General features: G+C 36.9%; 1 protein-coding gene across 2 annotated transcripts in view; it reads right to left on the reverse strand.

Annotated features, from left to right (window-relative positions):
* Positions 1–15,893, reverse strand: part of NUDT14 (nudix hydrolase 14) — a 61,024-nt gene that overhangs the window by 44,623 nt on the left and 508 nt on the right. The window lies entirely within an intron of this gene.

Raw genomic sequence — 15,893 nt, forward strand, 5'->3', positions numbered from 1 at the left:
AAATGTCTCTTTTCACATCTTCCATCTCTCGGGTGAGTGCCTGAATTTAAAGACTTTAATCTGAACCACTATTCTTTCAAGCAAATGGCAGAATCCATAAAGGAAGTCTAAATGTCTTTATTAAATTCCCCTGCAGAATTTGACATTTTTCAAAAYTGCAATACATCTCCCAGGATTACAAAGCTATTTCTGCTCTGCTRTGTGATGGAGCTTAATACTTAGTGAAATTCAGTGAGATAGATTCCTCCAAATTTCTCCTAGCAAAATTGCACTTACGCATCTAAGTTACTGAAGACATTTTCTAAGCTACCTGATTTTACTGAAACATAAGTAACTAAACAAAAAAGAAGCTTTGTTTAAAAATTTTAGACAGGCCAAAAGAATGAAAAATGTCTCTGGGGAATTTCTTTTAATCTTTTCTAGTCCATTGGCAGCTGACTCCTTTTGACCACAGAGTTACTGAGACAAAGGGCCTACCTTGGAAGACTCAGACCAGTGACAACCAGCAACAAACTGGCAGGTGAAGTAATTTTGCAGTTGACATAACATAACTAAATCAATTACATCTGTGGTAGGATATCTTCAGGATAGAGTAAGATTCAATATAAACTACTCATAGCCAGTCACTAAAGTCTGAGAGCACAGTAGATGGTAAATCTCACTTCCTATTCCTAACATCTTCCTCTACTCCAGCTGTGCACTCATTAGTAAAAACATTCTTTTAACTTTTTAGGAAAAGGGTCTCCAGAATGATATATACTGGACAAACTCTACTTTGGTCCAAATCACATTCTTGCAACTCCCGTAACTCCCTTGAAAGTTTACACTAAAGAATTTGGGAATGCTGAGAACAACTTAATTTAGAATCTCTTTAACTCAAAAAGAGGCATTGCATTGACTTCACTGGGACTTAGGGCTCTCATGAGATCTGAGCAAGCACAGCAAGGAAAGAAGCAGACATGAGCATAGTCAGTAGAAGAGGAAAATGAATCTTAAAATCATCAGTCCCAGAACAAACCACTACTCCTACAAGCATAATTTCTTCTTTGCTACCCTAGGTCATGACTCTTACCCAAAAGAGGAAGGAAAGAAACTGTCCTTTCATCATTAATTTCACTACGCCATTCAGGAAAACAACACTGGGAACACCATAAAACCACAGTTTAGGTTGCCACTAGTATTTCAGCCAAATGTTAATCACTATCATCAATTGTCTTACATTTCTCATTACCTCTGTAGTCATTCTAACAAATTCCACAGCAGCTTATGCATAGGCTGATTAAAATCTTCTCCAGTGGACAGGGAGCGGAAGAAGAACCTGTCCTCCTCCTCCTACAGTACTGGACCATTCYGTTTTTGGACAGCTGCATTCGAAAGCTATGCAATAGATAAATGTTAGTGCTAGTTTCCAAAACAAAATTCTATTTTCACTGCGGACCACTGTCGTYTGAGGCAGAATACTGATAAGAAAAAGCTCGTGTCTATTATAGACTATTGTATTATTAAAAGTTGGATGAAAAAAAAAATCTGTATTACTTAGCTTCTCCTTTACGTTACTTGACTTTACAAATGCACCTTTAAAACAATAGCGCTGGTCACATAAATACAATTTTTACAAATAACTAACAAATTGTTCATGTACTTGTAACTTATGAAGGACRAAATAGTTCTGATGTAGAAGTCAAAGCAATGTAGGAACAATATAGCTCAATGAACTGTACGCCTTGCATCACACACAGATCTGGTACSTGCCAACAAAGAACCAGCATTAACAAGATTAACTAAGGCTAGCAAGCAGCACTTAGGAGATCCTAAGTTTCAACAAAGTCGGGAACAAGGCCAGGTGCAGCACCGTGGTGTCTCCATGGTGAAATAAAAGTAGGAAAGGACGCCTCCTACACTCTGAAGTCTCATAGGAACTCAAGGTTACCACTAACTGCAGTGTTTTTATAGACAAGGTCTAGGGATTTTTAGCATGTGTCTTCAGTAGTACTGAGCACTCTAAGAATGTCAAAACTATTTACTGCTATTTCTGCTGGCTCTTTTCACAAAATATCTTACATCTCTTATTTCCAGGCAYGCAATATCAGGAACTCAGCATATACATACGAACCTTTAATCTTAAAGTTTATATTATTTGCTCCTCAGATTCAGTAGGGCTGGTCTGAGAATGAAGAATTAGCTCCACAAGCACTACGGACAACTACATGCTTTTTTTAAATTTGTTTGTTTGTTTTTTGCAAGGGCAAATACACTTTTCTAACAAAAAAATATATAAAACATAGCAGTGCATAAAGTTGCTTCTCTTCTCTTTCATCCTCTCCCCAAGGAACGTGTGTTTGGAATGGCTTGTCACATCACTTAGTGCAGCACTGGCAGGCATACTCYGTAAGGGCTGTAGAAGAAAGTATAGACAGAAGGGAAGGAAAACATACTGTCAGCCTGGGTGCTAGACTTCAAACCTACCTATTATATTTCATCTCTTTTTTTTTTTTTTAAGTACTTCAAAAGCAAATATTCCAACAGTTTTTCCTTTTTAGTGAAATGATTTCACTGACTACTGACTACCTTGTTTTCAGTTGCTGGATCTGATTAGATCTCTACTCCTCCCCTAATAATTCTTACACTAAATCTTGACATTTGTATTATTACTTCTACAAATAAATCTTTCTCTATGGAGTGTACCATAATGCTCTAGGGAGACTTGTATGTTCCAGYGTTTCTTGCGAGAGTTCTGCTAGGAGGTTTTAACTCCTAGACAGATCAAAGATAAAGTAACCAGATAAAAAGAAACAGGGCTGTCCAGACTGACAGGTGAACCACCTATCCTTGAAAAAAAGATGCTTTATCAAAAAATAAATAAATAAAAATAAAATCAGGTGTCACATTTGGTAGAAGTACCCAGTAAAGTACTATACTGTTCACTTCTGTACTACTGATTATTGAGCCTGGTTTCACTGAATAGGTGGTCAGTGTTTTCACACTATTACCTGAACGTGACAAATCAACAAGTTACTGATCAAGTTTTAGGCTGTACAGAGCTGCAGCACTATGAAATGTTGTTCTAAAGRACAACATAAACTTTGCAGACAAAATAAGCCAGTAACCATGTAAACCATATGAAAAAAAAATCAAATTGGAGACATCACTCAATTTCTTAAAGCATTGCTGAGAGGCTGTTCTGCTAAAAACTACCTACAGAAAACTGCCTATTTATGTCCCGTATTTTAAAGTGTCAGAAATGCTACAATACTGAAAGCAGAGTACTAAGCACAGACACAGATATAAAAATCTAGAACAAACTTGTCAAAAAGCTTGACAGCGAACTCTTCTTCTAGTACTGCTGCTTCAAGTTCAACATACTTAAGTGACTAATTGATAATAAACATYTGCACTAAAGCCAAAACAAACCTGAACGAAGCAAGCAGCTATACTTTATTTCATCAGTTCAAAATAAAACTATATACAAGGGYTGTACAGGCTCATATCCTAAAAACATCTTAAAATTTTGTACAATGTTATACTCTATGCAAATTTGTCTACTTCCCTTATTTTCTCCACATGCTGACTTAAGCTGAGTTTGCCAGAATATGTCATTTCTGGTCAAACAGGTGGGTAACTGCTATCACAGCAATTCAGTGCTTACTTTCTAACTAAAAAGATCTGTTAGTCAAATTGCTTGGGAGTTTGCCTAATTTAGGATTAAGTAGAAACAATGTGAGTGAAATCCTGGCCTCATCAATATGAGCACCAAAAATATCATTGCCTTCAACACAGTCAGCATTTCAGAAGTGTATAAAAATATATACTAAGGAGCACAAAATCTAGCCTTTTATAATCTGGAACCTTTTACAGTCTAGAACCTTTTTATGCAGCAAAACAYAATGTTACTTCCATTACAAATTCATAAATACCAATTGGTAATTGTTGGTCAATGATAAAAGCACTAAACAAGAATGAACTGTGTTTCAGGTTTGAGTTTCAATAAGAGAYAGTTAACAAACAGGTTCACACAAACTTTTTAAAAAAACGTTTACTCATCTTGATGTGACAGAGTTAAGAGATAAAGATGCTCAACTGTTATGGCCAACTAAAACATCAGCTAAAATGACAAGAATTGTTAGAACAATAACACAAAGTTATTAAATTCTATGTGACATTGCTTGCATAGTCAGTCTCCCTAGTCTCTATTTTCAATAAGCCTGTACATCACGAAAGCCTTACAAAATCACTCTAATAATATTATGCTTTTCAGTGATACATACTGTTTCTAAGCACAGGATGTGCAAATAATCCAGTATGCAATTATCATATATCAGGCTCTTGGCAAAAACTATTTTTTTCATTATGAATCATATCTAGAGCCATAATCATGCCTAAGACCTAGCTGTGTAACTTCAGAAAGAATGCATGAATTAAAATTGGAATTACATTTAACATTTCTGAAATTGTAAAATGGACTAATGATTAACGTTCTGTGTGCTGTATTAGGTTGCTGAAGAGYTCTTTTAATCTTTTAAAATAATTATTTGTATTTGCTTACTGAAAATGCACTTTGATCATATGCTGCCTCACGCATAAGGAGGAAAATTTGGCTCAAAACTATACAGCTCAAACTCTCAGTGAAACCCTTGTTTTCTCTGTGCACTAAATATTTTCTTCCCATCAGTAAGAAATCTACTGCACAACTCTAAAAAACACAGTTTGTTGACTGAGAGGACTGCAGAGGGAAAATAAAGAGGGGAGAGGAAAAGAAAGGGAGAGGAGCAGGTTCCAGCASACAGACTCAGGCAATCACTCTGTAATACACAAATCTGCTTTGCAAAGAGTGGACACAGACAATATAATTAATRTAATGCACCAGAAAGAAAAGTAACTATTTTAAAAAAATACTTAGGAATTTGAAGCATTACATATAAAAAAAAAATCAGAAAAAAGCTATCCCTGAATATAGGCAAAAGAAAATTGAAAAGCACAGTAACCACCACTTACATTTTCACACTTTCATACTTTTCCTCCAGAAAGGAGGAAAAAAAAATAAAAAATCMTACACACATACATAGGGTCACAAAAGCTATGAAAGAGACACTTAACACAGGTTCCTGAGCAGATGACAAGCCATTAAACTTTCACCTTTAGGCAGTTATGACGATTTGATGTCTCTTTTATGATATCTCCATTTTTTTAATTAAAATCTACGATGTGTTTAACAAGCAATTCTTCCATCAATCTTTGATGTGTTTTACTTATAAAGCAATGACACTTTTCAGTTCAGTCTCCTTAAAAGTTTCAGAGAAACCATTTTCCACTCACTTGCTTTGAAAGCCATTAAAATAACTTGATGAAGAACAGCAGCAGGGGGCTAACAGAAGCCAAGGCTTAGTAACAACCTTTAGATTTTTCTCCTAAGACTTTCTCACAGACCCTCTTCACAAAGATCCTCAGGGCTTTTCATCCTCTCCCTTCTCCCCCCCCCCCCCAAGTATCAGTTCAAAGCGACAGATGCAACTAGCTCCAGGTTTTGCTATTTTCTTAATTTCACTTTCACCTTTCAGTTTTGAAAGAACAAATTGAAATCTAATTCCTATAGCAGTGGCCAATTCCTCATCCTCTTTCCTTTGGGAAAAAAAATGATAACCAAAAATACACAAGTAACTTGGAAATATCTGTCAGCTACTTTGAAGAGACCACAAGTACAAACAAATGCACCTGCTCCTTAAGTCATACATAACTTGTATTGAATTTGCGATTAATTGAACTGAATTGTACTGATACTATAATTGTGGTATTCAAGTGATACTATCACGTTCAAAATATAGCACATTGAATATTTGCAATACAAACAGCTACTTTTATGAAACCAGGTTTTCAGACATACCTATTAATCCCAGATTCTAGCTACAATTCTTTGTTCTTCTAAAAATTAGCGCTACGGTTACAGTACACAAGGCTAGGCGCAAGCAGGGACTGAACGAGGCCAGGCAGACGTCTCTGCGTCCCCAGGACAGAGGCGGCCCATACGAGAGAGCCGAGGTCAGGAAAGACAGATGGTGGGCATTTCCATCACAGCTCAGTCACCTCTTGTCCTTCGGCCATGGAGCTTTTTGTTTTCCAGTTGGTGACRCTCATAGTTTGTGTTTTTACTCTGTTTCAGCAAGCTCCTATTTCCTTTTACAAAGYGGGAGAATGTCTTGTGGAATAACCTYCTAGATGTCTGAGAACAAATCTTAMCAATATTTTCTCAGAGTAACACATYATCCCCGCTGCATACCCTCTTTCTGCTAAAGAAATCTGCTATCAAAGTGGTAATGTTTTTTCAATGAGATTTCCTTAAAAAAAAAGTCAGAAGAAATTCTAAGTCTGTGAACTGACATACAGTCTTATCAGAAAATATAAAAAGTTTCTTCTGGTTTCCTGTGATAACTGTATCACAACTATAAGGAAAAGATCCTGCAAGAACTGAAAACAATGAATTTCACGGAGTATAGAAAAAATATTCTAAAGAAAAGTTACACTTGTACATGACTTTCAACAAGCATACAATCCCATGACAGGATTAGAGAAATGTAACGCTAGAAAGACCTCACAGGATCACCCAGCACAACTCTTTAATAGAGGCAGGATCAAATCTATGCTATGTGAGTGCCATATAACACACAGCAAATACACAAAACATGACTGAGCAGTATCCGCTCAGTGCTTCCCAAGAGGTTACTCCATCACTGAAACTATTCCATCATTCATGCAGCTTTAGCTTTAAAATAAACACTTGCAATAYATTTGTAATAATATTTAAGTATCATCATCATAGAAGTAAATGACTCATAGTTTGTCAGAAACGTTACTGAATAATAACCATTTCATTGAAATCACCATTTGAATTGCTTCTCTTCCTGTATTATTTTTCAAATATCGATGCTTATTTCTCCAGGAGCGTAAACTTTCCCCTTATTTTCTATTTTCAGAGAAAGAACATCTCTCACCTTTAGGACTTTAGCCTCATTTCCCTATAATGTATTCATCACCACTCGGCACATCTGTCCTAGCAAATCCCATTTCCTGTTCTATTCATGAGGCTCGGCAACCTGGAGCTTCAGTGATTGCCGCCACACTTTTCCCATGGCCTTCTCACCTCTCCCCCCCCCCGCGCCCCGCTCCCATTGTTTATCATCTGTTCTCCCCTGCTGCAAACTGCTGTCAGATGTTCACTTATCCCTAATCTTACTCACTGCCTTTGATATTCTTTCTAATCCAACAACCTGTCAACTGGGGCATCAGCCCATGTCCAGACCAGCTGCTCTGTCACAGGCTCTAAGATTCCCTCTCAGCTCCGTGAGGCATTTAAAGGATTTTGACACAGCAACCACAACGCGCAACAAATAATTAATTCTGTTTTGATCAGCGATCGTGGCTTTAGTGTGACATTAGTTGACTGCTAAGAAAAACTGAGTTTCAGTTTGTTTAAACTTTTGTAAACTTTAGTATTGCTATATTAAGATTTCGGTCAATGTCTGAAGGATAGTACTATTGGAAACTAAGTTCTTTGACACAGAAGATTTGTTTTTAGTTAAAAATTATGTCAAAAAAGTAATCCGAATGTAAGTCAGACAGGCAGTTAACCTTATAGGCCTGCTGAGTAAAATATATTTATTTAATTATTTATGCAACATCAATYCATACATAAATTTCAGAACACGGGAGCTGACCTTTTGAGTTGTAGCTGAGAATATAAATGCATTTCAAATATGGCAGTAGCTGAGGTTAAATCATTACTTTAAATGCATGTGAATTTTCTGAAATATAATGAAGTACATTTTCATTCCATATAGGCCATCAAAACTATTTATCTACTTAGACATTTTAAMGAATATTCTCATTTATGGAAAATGTCAAATTTCCATAATATTCAGATTTGCTATAAACATTTAAAATGTTACGGTATTCATCTGCTTTAAAATGCGCTAAATACACACACTGTCRGAGTTGAAATAATGATTCAGAGGACAGACTTTTTCGTACCGGGGGAAAAAAGTACCTGCTATCTAAGCAAACATATGTATTTTGATCCAAATTGAAAAACAAATACAGCACTTAGTAGCTGAAGCACATGAATACTAGTTTCTCAGATTTAGCTGCAATTACTACAAAAGTCACAGTACCAAAAAAGTCAAAATACCACTTTATATACTACAGTAGTCGTATTTCACACACAAAAATGTAATAAAATCTCACTGTTGGATATTATAACACATTTCATTCACTGAGAACTAAACCACTTGTATTCTTAGGGCTTGTCTATACCAGGGCATCAAGAAAATTAATCTGATGAACTTGATTTCTGCTAGTTAAACTCCATTAAACCCCTATGTGGACACAGTCATTCAGTTTAGTTTACTGCTCCCTTAGGGCATACACTGGAAAGTTAACATGGATTAAGGCAGGGTATGAATTCAAAGCGCAGTTGTACTTTGAAAATGGTTTAATGTAAACAGAACCAGACTCTTTGTTGTAGAATAGGACATGGAGTTAATCAGGAAAAGTCCTGTGTAGACAAGCCCTTGCAGACGAGGCTACTCAAGTGGTATTGTCAAAACCAATGGTTTTCTAACCTCTTCATTTGCAAACCTGCAAACATCTTCCAGTGAAGCTGGTGTACCACATTAAAACCCACTGATAGTTGATCTGCTTATCTGACCTATGTGGGCCACCTACAAGTAGTCTAACGGTTATCAATGAGCAGGGTATCAGAACTTGAAAAACATTAGTTTAACCTAACTACAACTTACACACTTCCTCCTAATACTAGCTTTCAATTTCATGGCTATTTCACAGTAACCATCCATTCCCAAGCATTCATGTTCTAGCTACTAATGGCATTAAATAAGATTTTAGTGTTCGCTTATTCAAGCGTAGATATATTTGAGCTCTGCGGAAGGATATGAAACATGATGCACACTGCCTTATTCTTTCCAATAGGAGATATTTGCTGTCATTAAGTTTGTCGAATCATACTATGAGTCATCTAAAAACTTGATGTTTTTTCACTGCCAACTAATTTCCATGTATTTACTTCAAACTACCCTATGTTCTCTTGKTGAAGCATATTAGAGAAATTAAGACTAATACAGCACAATATTCACTAAAACAAAGAAGAGACTGGTGTTCTTTTCAACTACTTCTCTTATTTGCTAACTCTTATTATTATTTCTGCCTTTGGTAATTCCTAATTCTAAAATAACTTGTACAACTTTCCATAATTGCATTGAAGATATATGGCAGAGCCACAAATGCACATACTTAGATTCCTTAATTTCTTTTCTTAAATTTGAGCCTTTACTGCAAAGAACACTTTCTTTAGAAGGAAGTATGTGTCCCCTCAGGATTTAACTCCCTAATGGTATTATTACTAATACTGTGTGTGTTTCCTTTCTTTCATGCATATAAAAGAATCATCCTGTACTTCAACCATAGTTTCACATTAACATGGCAGCAGTCGTATCAGTTATATCAAAAATGTCTCTTTCAGCATCCTTCCCCTGACAGTGGCCAAGGTATTTCAGGAAGAATATATTGGCAAGATGCTCTCAACCTCCAGCAATTTGCAGCTCAGGGGCTTCTTAAGCTAGGAGTGGTTTGTTTGTATTTAAGATTAATACTATATACTGACATAAGAGATCAGAAAAGCTGAAGAAATTAAAATGAATTTTGCAGAGAAAATATCATCTCCAGTTACTGTACTACTGCTTTGAAAAAATGAATTATAAAATAAATGTCTTACTGGGTAGCATATTTCCTATTACTGGAGCCTTTTGAAGAGTCAACAGAAAAGTGTTACTAGTTAGAACAGGTAACTTGAACAATGTTTACTCCCTTAACAGCATCATTCCTAACTGTAAAAACAGAAAAGAATGTTTCATGTTTATAAAAAAACAGAAAGAAGTTCCAGAAAATATTTCAGGCAGCTGGGCATATTCATGTTGCTATTACCATACAAAAAAAAAAAAAAAAAAAAAAAATCAGATTGTTTAAAGAAAGAACACTACACAGCTTTGCTTTTTTCATCTTCAAGGTTTTCATGACATAAGTGACGTAGGCTTTGCTTCTCCTCTGCATGCACACAGTTCGTTGGAGAATTAGGGTCTTGATCTTCATGGCATCTTTGAGACAGGTAAATTGCAAAAACACAGAAAAAAAGTGGTTGTTCACGATCACAGAARAAAGCAGTATGAAATCTAGGATTAGAAATAAGAAATTCCTGGTACACTCATGAATTGCACATTATTTCTGAGAAACATTTTCTATGCATTATAACATTCACTGTGTGTTAAATTCTACAATAGTCATGAAAATTATTTTAGAATGACTGTAATACTTGAAGCTATTACAAGTTAATTCCCTAAACACTTAATGAACACATTATGCATTAACATGGTATTCAAGAGAACATTTTCCACATATTTAACTTCAAAATGAACGGCTCTAAAACAATAGAGGAGAAATGTTGCTCAGGCCCTGGACTACTCTGAGTTGTAGAAGCAAACCGAAGTTCACAAAAGAGGACGAAGTTCCAATTTACAAATACTGGTTGTATTATTAAGTCAACAGGCACAGAGCTTTCAAGGTTTGTCCCATAACATTGAAAAAGAGGCCCAATTACCATTCCACAGATTTTATACCTAACCGCACTTACACACATACTTGGAAAATTAATGACAGTTGGTACTAGTCTAGCAGCAWACGTCTAAAAGATCCTGGGCAGAAGACATCCATATATCTATATACTGCGAGGAAGCGGTGGCAAGAACTCCCTTGCTAGAACCACTTTCAAAAATAAACCTGTAGAAGTCTGGGCTAGATTCACAAAGGCTTTCGTATGTGGGCTGTGGGCAAAACTTCCCAAACAGCTTAAGAAGGTATTTCGCCAGCTAGATGCTTCCCCCGAGCTGAAGCTCTGCCTTCCCTTGAAGGGTATCGTCCCCAATATAGAGGTCACCAAAAAGAATATGCAAAGGCACTTCACTTTTTTCTATGCAAAACTCAGCAATRTAACTTAAACTGCTAATGAACGTGGGTTTGAACTGAAACAGCTGAGAAAGAACTGCAGCAAAAATGCTTTCCCTTCTGCTGATTCTCAGAGGGTGATAACCACTAGCACGGGACAGACAGTTGCGCAYAGTAACATCTTAAATTACTGCAGTAAGATTCACCAAAGCTCTGTCAACACACCATGTTACAGTCCAAATCTAACCTACAGAACCGCTGAAACCCCTGCTCCGCTGCTGATTAAGTCTATGTTGAATCCACATTCCCATTTGGGTACTTAATCCTGCCCAAAATCCTGACAATGCTGCTCAGAAGTTGCTCAGTTTATTTCATGCCTTGGTCTCAGCATGACTCTTAAATTTGGTATTTTCTTTCCTACCTAATATACAGTCCAGTGMCTGGCTAACATACACAAAAGAGAGCCGAAGATTTACACACAAGTATTTTTCCCGGCAGTGAGAGCGCTCTCCTGTGATGTGGGAAGCAACAGTAATTGAAGCAAGATCTTGCAGCCTGACTCTACCACATCCCAGGGAAATGCCCTAGCCCTTGGGCATAGAGTTAATCTCTCATTAGCCATCCCTCTGGTCTCTTGAATAAATTATTTATGAAAAGCAGAAAAACTTCAATAGGAAAAAATGAAAAGAGATTTGCCATGGAGTTCCTGGTAGAGAAGACAATCCTCTAGGAGGTGTTATATTAAAAAAAAAAGAAAAGCAGCCCACTTTAGACAACAAATCAATTTGCACTTTGGGGGCAAGTACAAATCAAAACCAGCCAGATGGCTATCCTACATATGAGATAAATGAGTTCTTTCTGAATCAAGCAGAAAAAGTATACATAAGCAGGGTTCCTACTGACAAAACGAACAGCATACTCAGTAGGCTACATAAGGTGCCTTGGCCATCTCTTGCTCTCCTCACTCTTCCCCCACTTAAAATAAAACATTTCTTGACTAAGGGCTGTGTTGCCAGGAAGGAGGGTTCACTCCTAAAAATCGCAAGTGAAACATGGGGTCTAGTCTGAGAAACTGTTAAATGCCTATTTGGAAGATCACAGTTTTAAGCTTTACCTTTCCCCTCTGCATTAGCCGATACAAATCTGCCTTTAGCTTTTTTATTCCTATGATTCCTTTATCGAGCTTCTGTTTCTACCTTTGTACTGTACAAAGACTGCACAAATCATTTAAAAAATAGTTGTCACAGGGATGTGTCTGGAGCCAGGCTTCTCCTCATAACTTAGATACCTCCATCCACACACGCTGCAAAGCCCAAAGTCGTTCATAAGGGTTTACGCCTACTTTTATTCTTTGTCAGACATATGCAGAGATCATTACTTTCATTAAAAAATATAGTTAGAGAAAGAGGAGGGGGAAAAGGTTCATATGAAGAGATCTCATGACTCTTTAGGGAGCAGATCCATGGCTGGCATGAATTACCGTAAGTTCAGGAACTTCTAAGAATTACAATAAACCTCAATAACTAAATAGCCAGAAATCTACATTGTCCTCCCGCTCCTATAGTATTTCTATATAAAACCAAATACATCTCCCAAGAATCAACAGCTTCAATCCAAAACAGAACTCAAGCTTTTAAAATAGAACACAGGCAATATTAAGACTCCAGCACAAATTCTATAAAGACTCTTCTGAAATTTTATCTAACATGAAAATAACCTCCTGGCTTGATTCTAAGTACATACAACTTTGTTCRCTCATGTGTCCAGAACTCCTTGTCTGAACACTCAGACACCCAAGCAAACTATTCAGCTGGCCTAAATACTAATCAAATCTCTGGGCCTGCAATTTTGAATGTGTTAAGTACCTCTGACAAACAGACAGAGAAACAGCCAGGCTCTGGCTCCACCCTTGCTCTGGTGTGACCACAATCTTCAGATGGCATATCCAAGTATGGGCTTATAACAGTTTCCTCAGCATTTTGTTTAGATTTAGCTCCTCCCCATTCCCCTTAGGAGAAAAAAAAATRTCCACAGATCATCTTGTATCTTATTTAGCAGTAAGAACAGGGAGATGTAGATAAACACTTACTAGCRTGTACAGTAAAGTAGTTGAACTGACCTGCTAGAAAGCACCAATGCGGTACTGCCAATTGCATGAGACCGGATGCATACAGGGTATATTTTTAATACGCAATCATTTCATGGATCGCTTCCTGGTAACCTGCAGAGTTCTGGTGGTCTGCAAATCAGCTAGAGCAACAGTGATTTACAACTCAGCGGAGCATAGTTTGCATAGATAAAACCAGACTTGTATGATAAATTGTAATATAAGCCACCTATATCTGAACTTACATTTAACTGTTGAAGACTTAACTCCTTTAGCTACAGTAATGAAACCAAAGTTACCTCCACACAAGTACTATTATTTTTAGATGAAATGATTAAGAATCAGTTCTGTAATGTAAGAGTTCATGAATGTAAGATAAATCTTAAAATCATTTACTGTTTTTAAAAATCTTTGCCATTTTCTGCTTGCAGAGAAAAATAGTCACAAAAAATAAATGAAGTAAAAAGCTTGCATTTTTATACTACCTTGAGCAAACAAATCTATGCTTATTTCATGAATATATGTTTAAATTTCAAAATGACAATCTAAGCCTAAGCTGTCATTCACCAAAACYATTTTAAATGTAAAAATATGCATCAATGAGTCGTCTTCTCACTACAATGAGTTATAGGTCACACAATTATAGCTTCACAAAAATGTCTGCGACCACCTCAAGTTTTCCAACTATAGTACAATGCCATGTATTGTGTTAAATAAGTATCCAAATTAGTTTACAACGAATGCCATTATTTTAATTTTCCTCATTTCGCTTATTCTATCATTCAGAAAGATTTTCAGTAGATCTGGATTCAGTTTAGCAAGCCAATGCAGGGAATTTGTGAAAGGGGAAAACTGAAAAACTAAATTCACTCTAAGATAAAGTAGCAAYTGGGAACTAAAAAAAGTTTCTTTTTCCAGCTAGCGGATAAAAGAACAGTTGTATAAGGGGAAGATCTATTCATGATAAATCTATTAAGATCAAGRGCTAGTTTTAAATTTTTTGAGGGTTGGACTAGATGACCTCCAGATGTCCCTTCCAACCTTACCATTCTATGATTTATTTATGATTTATTTCCAGTTTAAGCTGGGCAGAGGAATTTTCAAAGGCTCTTAAATAAATCAGGTACCTAACTCCCTTCGATTTTAGACATCTAACTCTTTAGGTGTTTTGTGGGGGTTGCAGCAGGCCTAAACACTGCTGAAATAATTAGTCAAATGACTAAAAATACTTACCATTTCCTTTAGTTAGTAAGTCATTTTTTAAATGCAAAATGTGTTTTTAATAAACTTGGGACCTGTCTCTGGGGTCAGCTGCTGACAGTTGTGCACTCATTCAGTTTATGCTCACAGTAGGCTGAACCCAAGCCAGCTTCTGTACAGATGCCATATAAGCTGTATTTTCATGTACATTTTAAGACAGTGATCTGGCCAAAAGAAACAATCTCTGCCCTCAGTCARCCCCCAAACACTCGTTTCTAACCACCACATTACCAGCACAAGCATTTCAATTGCATCAGAGACCTTACTTGTCTTTTAACCTTATTTAGGTTAAAATTAACTTATTTTTTTTGACTAGACTAGATTAAGTTTGACCTGGACCAGATCCCTGATCCAGCTTACTAGGTTACTGCACAAACACTCATACAAGAGGAAAGGAAKTGTGAGCAAATAGCAAGACATGGAGAAGCATATGTCTACTTCTTTTGGTGGTGATGCCAGTTTATGTCAATTGAACGTACAGCCTGAACAAACACATCCTTATTTCTTCTTGAACATATTCACCATGTTTAAGAGACCTGTATTTAATTAAAAGTAATTTTATAATGATGATTTGTACATTTTAATTGAACCTCATTTTCCATGTAAGTACAGCATGACTCAAAAATGAAAAGACCTGTCATTTGCAAAATAAGCCAGCAAAAATTCAGAGAATGAAAAAATGTTCTCCAGTTTTTTTTYCTGATACCTAAAAAGAAATAATTAATTCGGTGTAAAACTTACAGCTGTTTGCAAGTCAAAACGTTTTAATTATCCCAACTGGCAAGAAGAAAGCCTTCTTTAGGAGAATAAAGTATGATTAAAAAGATAAACAAGATAAGAATCAGTTAAACTKCATCTGCCTTTTATGCTAGCTGTTCAAGCTCATTTTTCCTTTTTTTGTATCTTATCTGACTATCTGACTTAATCACACCTCCTCATTACGCATTCCCTCTTTTTTAACTGATGTCTTCAGAAGCGAAGTAAGSAGTAAGAGTGAATGAGAGTGAACAGACATGGTCTGAAGTACTCATTTCTAGGGCTGCCCAAACTCTTCCGTATTTGTACGGCCGTCACCTTTCCTGGGTATAAGCTCACACTGGACTGACCAATGTTTAATTCCCAAGCAGACTAACATTTTCCACGCAAAAACTGAGTTGCAGAGAACATTCACCAAAGAAAATTTATTGTTCTGCAGTATGAGAAAMTGCTTTCATTTTACGCCTCACATTCCTTCTATTGTTGCGGGTTCTAATTCTCAGGGATCCTCTGGATGGTGATTCATGGCGATATAAACATCGTAAGGAAAAGGATTTCCTATTACCGCTTCCAACGCACATGTGTCGCAAAGCTGACCCTTGCAACGCAGTTACATAATGTCTGACAAGGTAAATAACCGTTTGTCTTAGCGCAGGCCTCCGAGTGGGAAAAACCCAACGGCCCCGCGCGCCGCCGCCCCACGGCTCCACGCACGTGGCCGCCGCCGAGGGCGACCCGCGGCGCCGGGGCGGGCGGCCCAGCGCCCTGG

Source organism: Rhea americana, unplaced genomic scaffold, assembly GCF_003343005.1.
Source record: "Rhea americana isolate MKP2758 unplaced genomic scaffold, rheAme1 scaffold_42, whole genome shotgun sequence".
In the NCBI taxonomy this organism is placed as follows: Eukaryota; Metazoa; Chordata; class Aves; order Rheiformes; family Rheidae; genus Rhea; species Rhea americana.